This window comes from Nyctereutes procyonoides, unplaced genomic scaffold (assembly GCF_905146905.1).
Source record: "Nyctereutes procyonoides isolate TBG_1078 unplaced genomic scaffold, NYPRO_anot_genome, whole genome shotgun sequence".
Taxonomy (NCBI): Eukaryota; Metazoa; Chordata; class Mammalia; order Carnivora; family Canidae; genus Nyctereutes; species Nyctereutes procyonoides.
In genome coordinates, this window is record NW_026575135.1 from 63,344,357 (window position 1) to 63,351,968 (window position 7,612).

The window sequence follows — 7,612 nt, forward strand, 5'->3', positions numbered from 1 at the left end:
AGTGGAATTTGAAGAGTGGCTAAAGCCATAAGAGGGCTGCAGATAAACCCTTGAGGCAGGAGGTGACAACTGACAACTGAGGTAATGAAGTGAATGAGAATTTCCAGAGAGTTTACAAAGAGAGAAGAATAGACTTTGGGCTAGAACCTTTAGGCATCTTAGATATTTGAGGAAAATTAAGAAATCCTAGTACTGTTGGCATGAACAACACAAGGGTTGGGACACCAACACCCTCATAGTGGAAAACCCTTGTATCATATGGCTCCCCCCAAACTTAACTGCTAATTGACCACTGTTGACTGGAAGCCCCACCAATGACATGAACAGTTGATTAACATGTATTTTGTATGTTACATATATTGTATACTGTATTCTTATAATAAAGTGAGGTCAAGGAAGGTAAATGTTATTAAGGAAATCATAAGGAAGAAAAAACACATTTACAGGACTGTACATACACAGAAAAATCTGTGTATAAGTGGATCTGTACAGTTCAAACTCAGGTTTTTCAAGGCTCAACTGCAGAAGGAAAACAATAAGGTAGGAAACTGCTTCATTTCCTTCTCCTCCTTCCCTCCTCCCCGTTCCTTCTCCTTCTTTAAATGATTAACTCTTGGTATAAAGAAATCCTTAAGAAGCAGTACGATCCAGTGGAAGGAGCACCGGAAATTAAGATATTTGGAATCTTCTCCCACTTTAGCAGTCATTACCACTTTGACACCAAAAGTAATTGTAGGTGTTCATCTGTTAAGTAAAGGGAGTGACATGGATATCGTGAACAGAAACATCCGAAATGAAGTCAAGAATGTCAGGAGGCCGTAAATTGGAGCCGGCAGTCCCCTGGCCAGGTTAGTCTTATGCTTATCCATATTTGGATGGAACGTGAACTTTTAGAATGCCAACCACAAACAGCACATCCTGTTGGAAGTCTCAGAATGAGGCTTATTTTGCCATACTCCAACCTAGCAATCAGCACAGTATCCTGGCCTATGTAGATCAATGTTAATTATTTTTTCCCATGTCCATCCTAACTTTTCCAAAACAACTTGTAGAAGCAGGTCCATCATAAGGTTTTCAAAACATCTTATAAGATGTTCTTCCCGCTTGGAGCACAGTTCATTTTCCTCCTGAATCTGTGTCTCCCCGATTCAAGTTCCTGACGATCCCAAATAAACTTTTGGTTTGCCTGAGTTCTTTCTTCTTTGAGATATTATCTGTCTAAAGATCTCAAAACCCAAGTTTTGCTTTGTCTTCCACAGAATTCACTGGCTTTCATAAAAAGTGAAAAGGATGCTAAAATATGCTATCAAAGCTTTCAAAGATGCAATACAGAATGTTGTTGAAGTCAAGTCATTAAAGAGTGTTTTGGAAGAAAATTATTCTAAGGACAGGTAAATTAATGATTATGATTATGATTATAATGCAAGCAATTATTATCGGTAAGCAAACATGAAAAGAAGCCAAAATATTGACAAAGAAACCAGTAAATCGTTTTAAAGAAAAAAACAGCCAACTTGGGCCCAAATGAGTGCCCATTCCCAATTTTCCATCAAAGCCTTCTGAAAAAGACGTGGTAGTTCCCTCTGAACTCCAGAAGATATTGGCTGACCCTAACATGAAAACATTAAGTGCAACCGAAGGGGAGGAGGAAGAGGAGAAAGAGGAGGAGGAGGAGGAGGAGGAGGAGGAGGAGGAAGAAGAAGAAGAAGAAGAAGAAGAAGAAGAAGAAGAAGAAGAAGAAGAAGAAGAAGAAAGAAGAAGAAGAAGAGGAGGAGGAGGAGGAGGAGGAGGAGGAAGAAGAAGAAGAAGAAGAAGAAGAAGAAGAAGAAGAAGAAGAAGAAGAGGAGGAGGAGGAGGAGGAAGAAGAGGAAGAAGAAGAAGAAGAAGAAGAAGAAGAAGAAGAAGAAGAAGAAAAAGAAGAAGAAGAAGAAGAAGGAAGAAGAAGAGGAGGAGGAGGAGGAGGAGGAGGAAGAAGAAGAAGAAGAAGAAGAAGAAGAAGAGGAGGAGGAGGAGGAGGAGGAAGAAGAGGAAGAAGAAGAAGAAGAAAGAAAAGAAAAACATTTGAGAGTCCTCTTGGTAGTAGGAGTTATGGGGAAGAATTCTATAAAGAAGAAAAGTTTTACAATCTTCCGTGTCAGAGGACAGCGATATGACAGTGGTGATGGCTTCTTCATTGGGAAAATGATTGTACATTTTGAAAGAGGGAAAGTAGTTGCCATTCTTCGGTTAAGGAACAGAAAAGCCTCAAGGAGTGTTACTCAAAAAAGACATGCTTGAAGCCTAGGGAGGTGTAGGAAACGGCAAAAACTATTCAAGGACTCAAGCCAGGAAATCTTGAATCCGTGCTTTCCCATTCTGTGTCTGGGTCCAAGAGCTCTAGAAAAAATTTCAGAGAACTACTGGCTCTGAATAAGAAAACTGCAGTTTTTCCTCAAATAAGCCCGAGTTCAAGAATCCATTTCTTTAATAATATAAAAGAACTGCTGCTATCCCTTCATTGTTTATGAGAACGAAGCGAATAGCAACTTAATATTGTTGTTTTGGGGGAAGAATGTACATTTGATGAGTGAATAGTAAACTCTTTGTGTACATTTCCATCTAAATTTTTTTTCTTTCTTACTTTTTTTTTTTTTTAATACTAGCCTGTTATTGAAACGTGTATTTGACTCAGCCTCTATGGAGTGGTCATAAAAATAAGTTTGTTTTTGTCTCTGTTTTTCTCCTTAAGCGTGTTCAAGTTATGTTTACATAAGCCTTTCACAAACCAAGTATATATTTAAATTTATTTTTAATAATATGCTTCCAAATGTTTCCTCTATGAAATGATTTTGGGTTTATAATTATCTCCTATGTCTCATTCGTGCTTATCATGAAATGCATTTCACTGATTCAGCTCTAGTGTTTTTTGCCTTGAAAATCAATGTCAAGACATACTTAAAATAATAATAGAAAATTAGGAGGAAATTATAGCAATTTAAAGTAGATCACCTTTGATAAGTTATTAGCCAAACTAAGATAACTTTTATTATGGGTATACAGATAATAAATTATAGAAACAAAAATTACTTTTAAATTGTAGTTTAAAAAATGAAATAAAATAAGATATCGCCTAAGAAATCTCAAATGTTGGCACCAGGCATTTAGCACTGATGCCTCTGTGAAAAGATTTGTGGTGAGTATCTACTTCTTCCTGGGGCGATTGGGTTAATTTATTAAAAACTGGTAGAACATTACTTTTTCCTTTTACGCAAACCCCCATAAAGAAACTTAACTACAGGTAATTTGACAAAATGAAATGTTAAATATCCTTTTATCACCATAGGAAGAAGTATTTTTATCACCACAGGTAGTAAAAGACAGCCATTGACAGAAAATATATAACTTTTTGCATCTAATCTGTCAGAACACCCATTCTAAAGTGCATTTAAATGAAAATGAAAACATATTCATCAAAGCAGCACAATGCCAATTTTCAAGAGAATTTTAGAAAATCAGTGTTTTCATCAGATTGTCAGAGGCAAATGAGAATTGCCATTTTGGACTAATAAAGAACAGAGAAGGGAAATTGACTTAGATGACTAGCGTCATTAAAATTAAGTGGGATGTGAAAATATTTAAACAGAATAAGCGCTGAAAGTAAATTAGCTATTTCAAATGTCTTCTGTTTGCATTTGCCCAATTTTCAGTCCTAAACCCTGACATTGTGACTTAGAGTTGTAATTTTTTATATCCATCTTGTATGAAAACACTCAGCATACAGTCCCCTCTTGATGCATATTTATCGTGTTAACAATCACCCAGGAACTGTTTTAAGACTTTTGTTACAGAAAAAAAAAAAAAAGAAAAAGAAAAAAAAAAACACCTTTTCTTACTTAATCTTCAACTCTGTAAGATCACCACCACATTAAGAGGAAGAAATTTGTGCATAGAAAGTTCAACTTGCTTACCCAACCTACAATAAGTACTAAGTGACAGATTTGGGATTCACACTCAGACCTTCCCCCCTGCCCCCTTCCCAGTGCTCTTCAACTGCCTTACCTTACAGTCATAAATCTGACTCAAGCGAGATCATTACAGAAATTAACCTCACTTGTCCCTTTTCATTCAAGCTACACACTCCATATGGGTTTAAGGCAGAAGTCAAAAGAGAACACAGGGAGAAAGGTTAGGGACATCAGCCATCTCACAATTTTCTTGCTTACTCAATCCCGTGATCTTCATTCTACCTTCTACCACTCGCCAGAGGCAAAAGCCAAGTAGACAAAAATTGAGAAGGCTGACTTCGAGCCTTTTAGTTTTCTCTTTATCTTCCTTGTACTTACCCTCACACTCCTCTTTGGATAGCGAGAGTCCGTTGTTGCTTGGACTCTTGCTCCAAGAGTTAACAAGAGGGTGTGGCATTTATTATTTAAGCTTCTTCTTGAGAGCTGGCGTTCAAGCGAGTGCCTGCCACTCTAGTCAGTGGCTTTGACCTCTATACAATCTGCTTTTGGGGAGAGTTAAAAAGATAAACATTGTTTAAAAACTCCCATAGCTGGTTCATTAAGTCAGAATTTCCACTGATACCTGCTAAGTAATGGCTCTGGTAAGCTTATACTATATTAAAGCAGTATTCAAAACAAAATACAGCCTCTCCTTATTCAAGGAGAAACTGAGTCCAGTTTCATGTTAATTTAGCAGAAGGGCTTTCCACACTCTCTAGTCATATGACCAAGCCAATTACTTAACTGTCTGAGGCTTTCTTAACCTTCCTTCTTTATGACTAAGGTCCATTCTTTTGGGAGAAGAAATTATGTAAATGAGGTTTAAAGCCAAAACATTCTTTGACAGAACAGATATGTTTTATTATGAAAAATATTGTTTCTTCAGCTATTGTAAGTTAGCCAATAAATACCAGAGAAAAGCTCTACACACTTCTGATTATTTGAATTCATTTCTCTTTACTTATTTGTAGATTTATGTGTGTGTGTGTGTGTGTGTGTATGATTTTATTTGCTTATTTCTGAGAGGCCCAGAGAGAGGCTGAGACATAGGCAGAGGGAGAAGCAGGCTCCCCGCAAGGAGCCCGATGTGGGACTCGATCCTGGATCCCGGATCCCGTGATCGTGCCCTCAGCTGAAGGCAGTCGCTCAACTGCTGAACCACCCAGGCGTCCCTGATTTAGATAGATTTTTGTTCAATAAATCTGAAATGTCTACTACCATCACTGATAGTAGAGTTACAGCAGTTAACAAGGTAGCTCATAGATCCAACTCTTCTAGGGTTTACATTTTGATGGACGTTTATTTCGTGAGGATTTTTTTTCCTTTTAAACAGTCAGTATGAGGCAATTTATTATCGACTCACCTAGTTCTATGTATAACTGTAGCTGTCCATTTAGAAGAATTTGCAAATTACTATTAAATGTTAGAGGGCCTACGTAAAAATTAGTAAGTAAATAAATAGTGTTGACCTGTGAGAACGTCTTCGGGACAGAGTGCCTCATGAGGCAGTTAGTTACATAATTATATTCATATGCATTCCACTATCATTGGATCATGTACCAGATTAATTAGATTAGTAATGTTATTGAAGGTGTTGCTCTGCTTTCATTGATTATTTTTAGTTGATATCTCACATACTACAATTTAATCCATTATCACATAAATTCCGTCTTTTGTTTATAAGAGGACAGTCACATAAAAATGTTTATCAAGGCTGTTATACTCCTTTAAAACTTGGAAACTTTGAAGAATGTGACTACATATTATTAAGCAAAAGTACTTTAAAAAGAGGAAGTACTCAGAGAAAGGAATCATAAACTAATTATCCCAAGTTTGCAAACTATTTCCCCCAGATTTACATTATTTTAACTTTTAGGATGAATTCAGTGTTTTTGCATGAGTACTGCATGTTAAAATGGGAATTCAAAAGTTCTTAAAAATTACTCCAAATTACTAAAATGTAATCATTTTCAACATCTGTTGAATGTCAAGCTAGTTGAATACCTTCATTTATGCCTGTATACACCTGGATGGATAAATGGATGTATAGATACATAAATAAATGGTGGATGGAAAGAGGAACAAATTGAATTACGCTACAATTAAGTAAATATTAAATTTAACTATACTTGAACCCATCAAAAAATGAAATAGGAATTAAGCTGACAGTGTTGAACTTTAAATGTTTCATAAATACACATTTACTAATACTTAAAATACTCCTGTGATTAAGAATAAAGGTTAAAACATATTGAGATAGCTAAAATTTTAAATTTCATTCTTAGATAGTATCAATTGAATCCTGCCATTAAAGATGAAAGTAAAGCATTTGTACTCACCTCTTCTCTTTCAGATTTTGTACCTTTTTCTATTTTGTAAACATGCATTCTCTTCTGTAACCATAATCTCTCTATTTTATTATTTTTTTTATTTAGATGGATTCACTGCTCTTCCCCATTCATTTTACAATATTCATAGTATTTTTTTAAGGAGTTTTTAAAAAGTCATCTCTGAGTTGGCTGGATTTCACTGTCATATTATTTTTTTTGTATGCCTTTTATTTTCTTTTAAAGATTTTATTTGTTTATTTGAGAGAGTAGAGAATACAAGTGGGGAGGATGGGCAGAGGAAGAGGAAGAAGCAGACTCCCCGCTGAGCAGAGGGCCAAGGTACAGGTGGGTGGTTCAACTCCAGGACCCAACTCAGGATTGAGTGAGAATCATGACCTGAGCCAAAGGCAGACTTAACCAACTGAGTCACCCACGTGCCACTTTTCTATGCCTTCTCAATTAAGGCTCATGGATCATGTATTTCTGAGAATTCTGTTTGCTTTTAAAATTTTCTAATTATCTATGTTTTTTTTTTGTTTTGTTTTGTTTTTTACTTCTGAGAGGATACCCGGAGCACTCACTACCCTGTAAGCCAGAGATGTACACACTGAAATTCCTGTCCTGGAAAACTTGAAAGTTGACCAGCCAACCATCTATTGTACTATATACAATGACAGTTAAGCCCCAGATTTTGTATGAGTTCTCAGAAGAGGAAGAGTTTGGGCAAAAGCACAGAGATGGGAAACAATCATGCAGAGGTACTATCAGAGTTTTGACATTGTGGGAGCACATGGTAAGATAAAACAGGATCACAGAAAGTCAGAGAAAGAGACATGGCCCAGAAACCCAAACTTTGCTTGTAGGAACACTATAATAAAACTATGTCAGTCAATTCCTACTCCACTGCTACGCTCACACTCTGCTGTGTGCTTCAAAATCCCACTGTCTTGGGATGCCTGGGTGGCTGGGCGGTTTAGTGTCTCCCTTTGGCTCAGGGCTTCTCCCCCTGCCTATGTCTCTGCCTCATTCTCTCTCTCTCTCTCTCTCTCTCTCTCATGAATAAATGAATACATCTTAAAAAAAGAAATCCCACTGTCTTTTGGCATGGAGTATCACACTTGTCTTTTCTTCACAGCATTTTTGAGTTGTCTTTATCACAAAGTTGACTTTCTCAGCAATGACTCTTTTAGAACACACGTGTTCCCTGAAAAAACATTTGACACACATTTGACAATGTCTGCCAGGTGCTTTTGAACTTGAAAACAACTTGGCTACAAAGAATATATCAGTTTCACACCT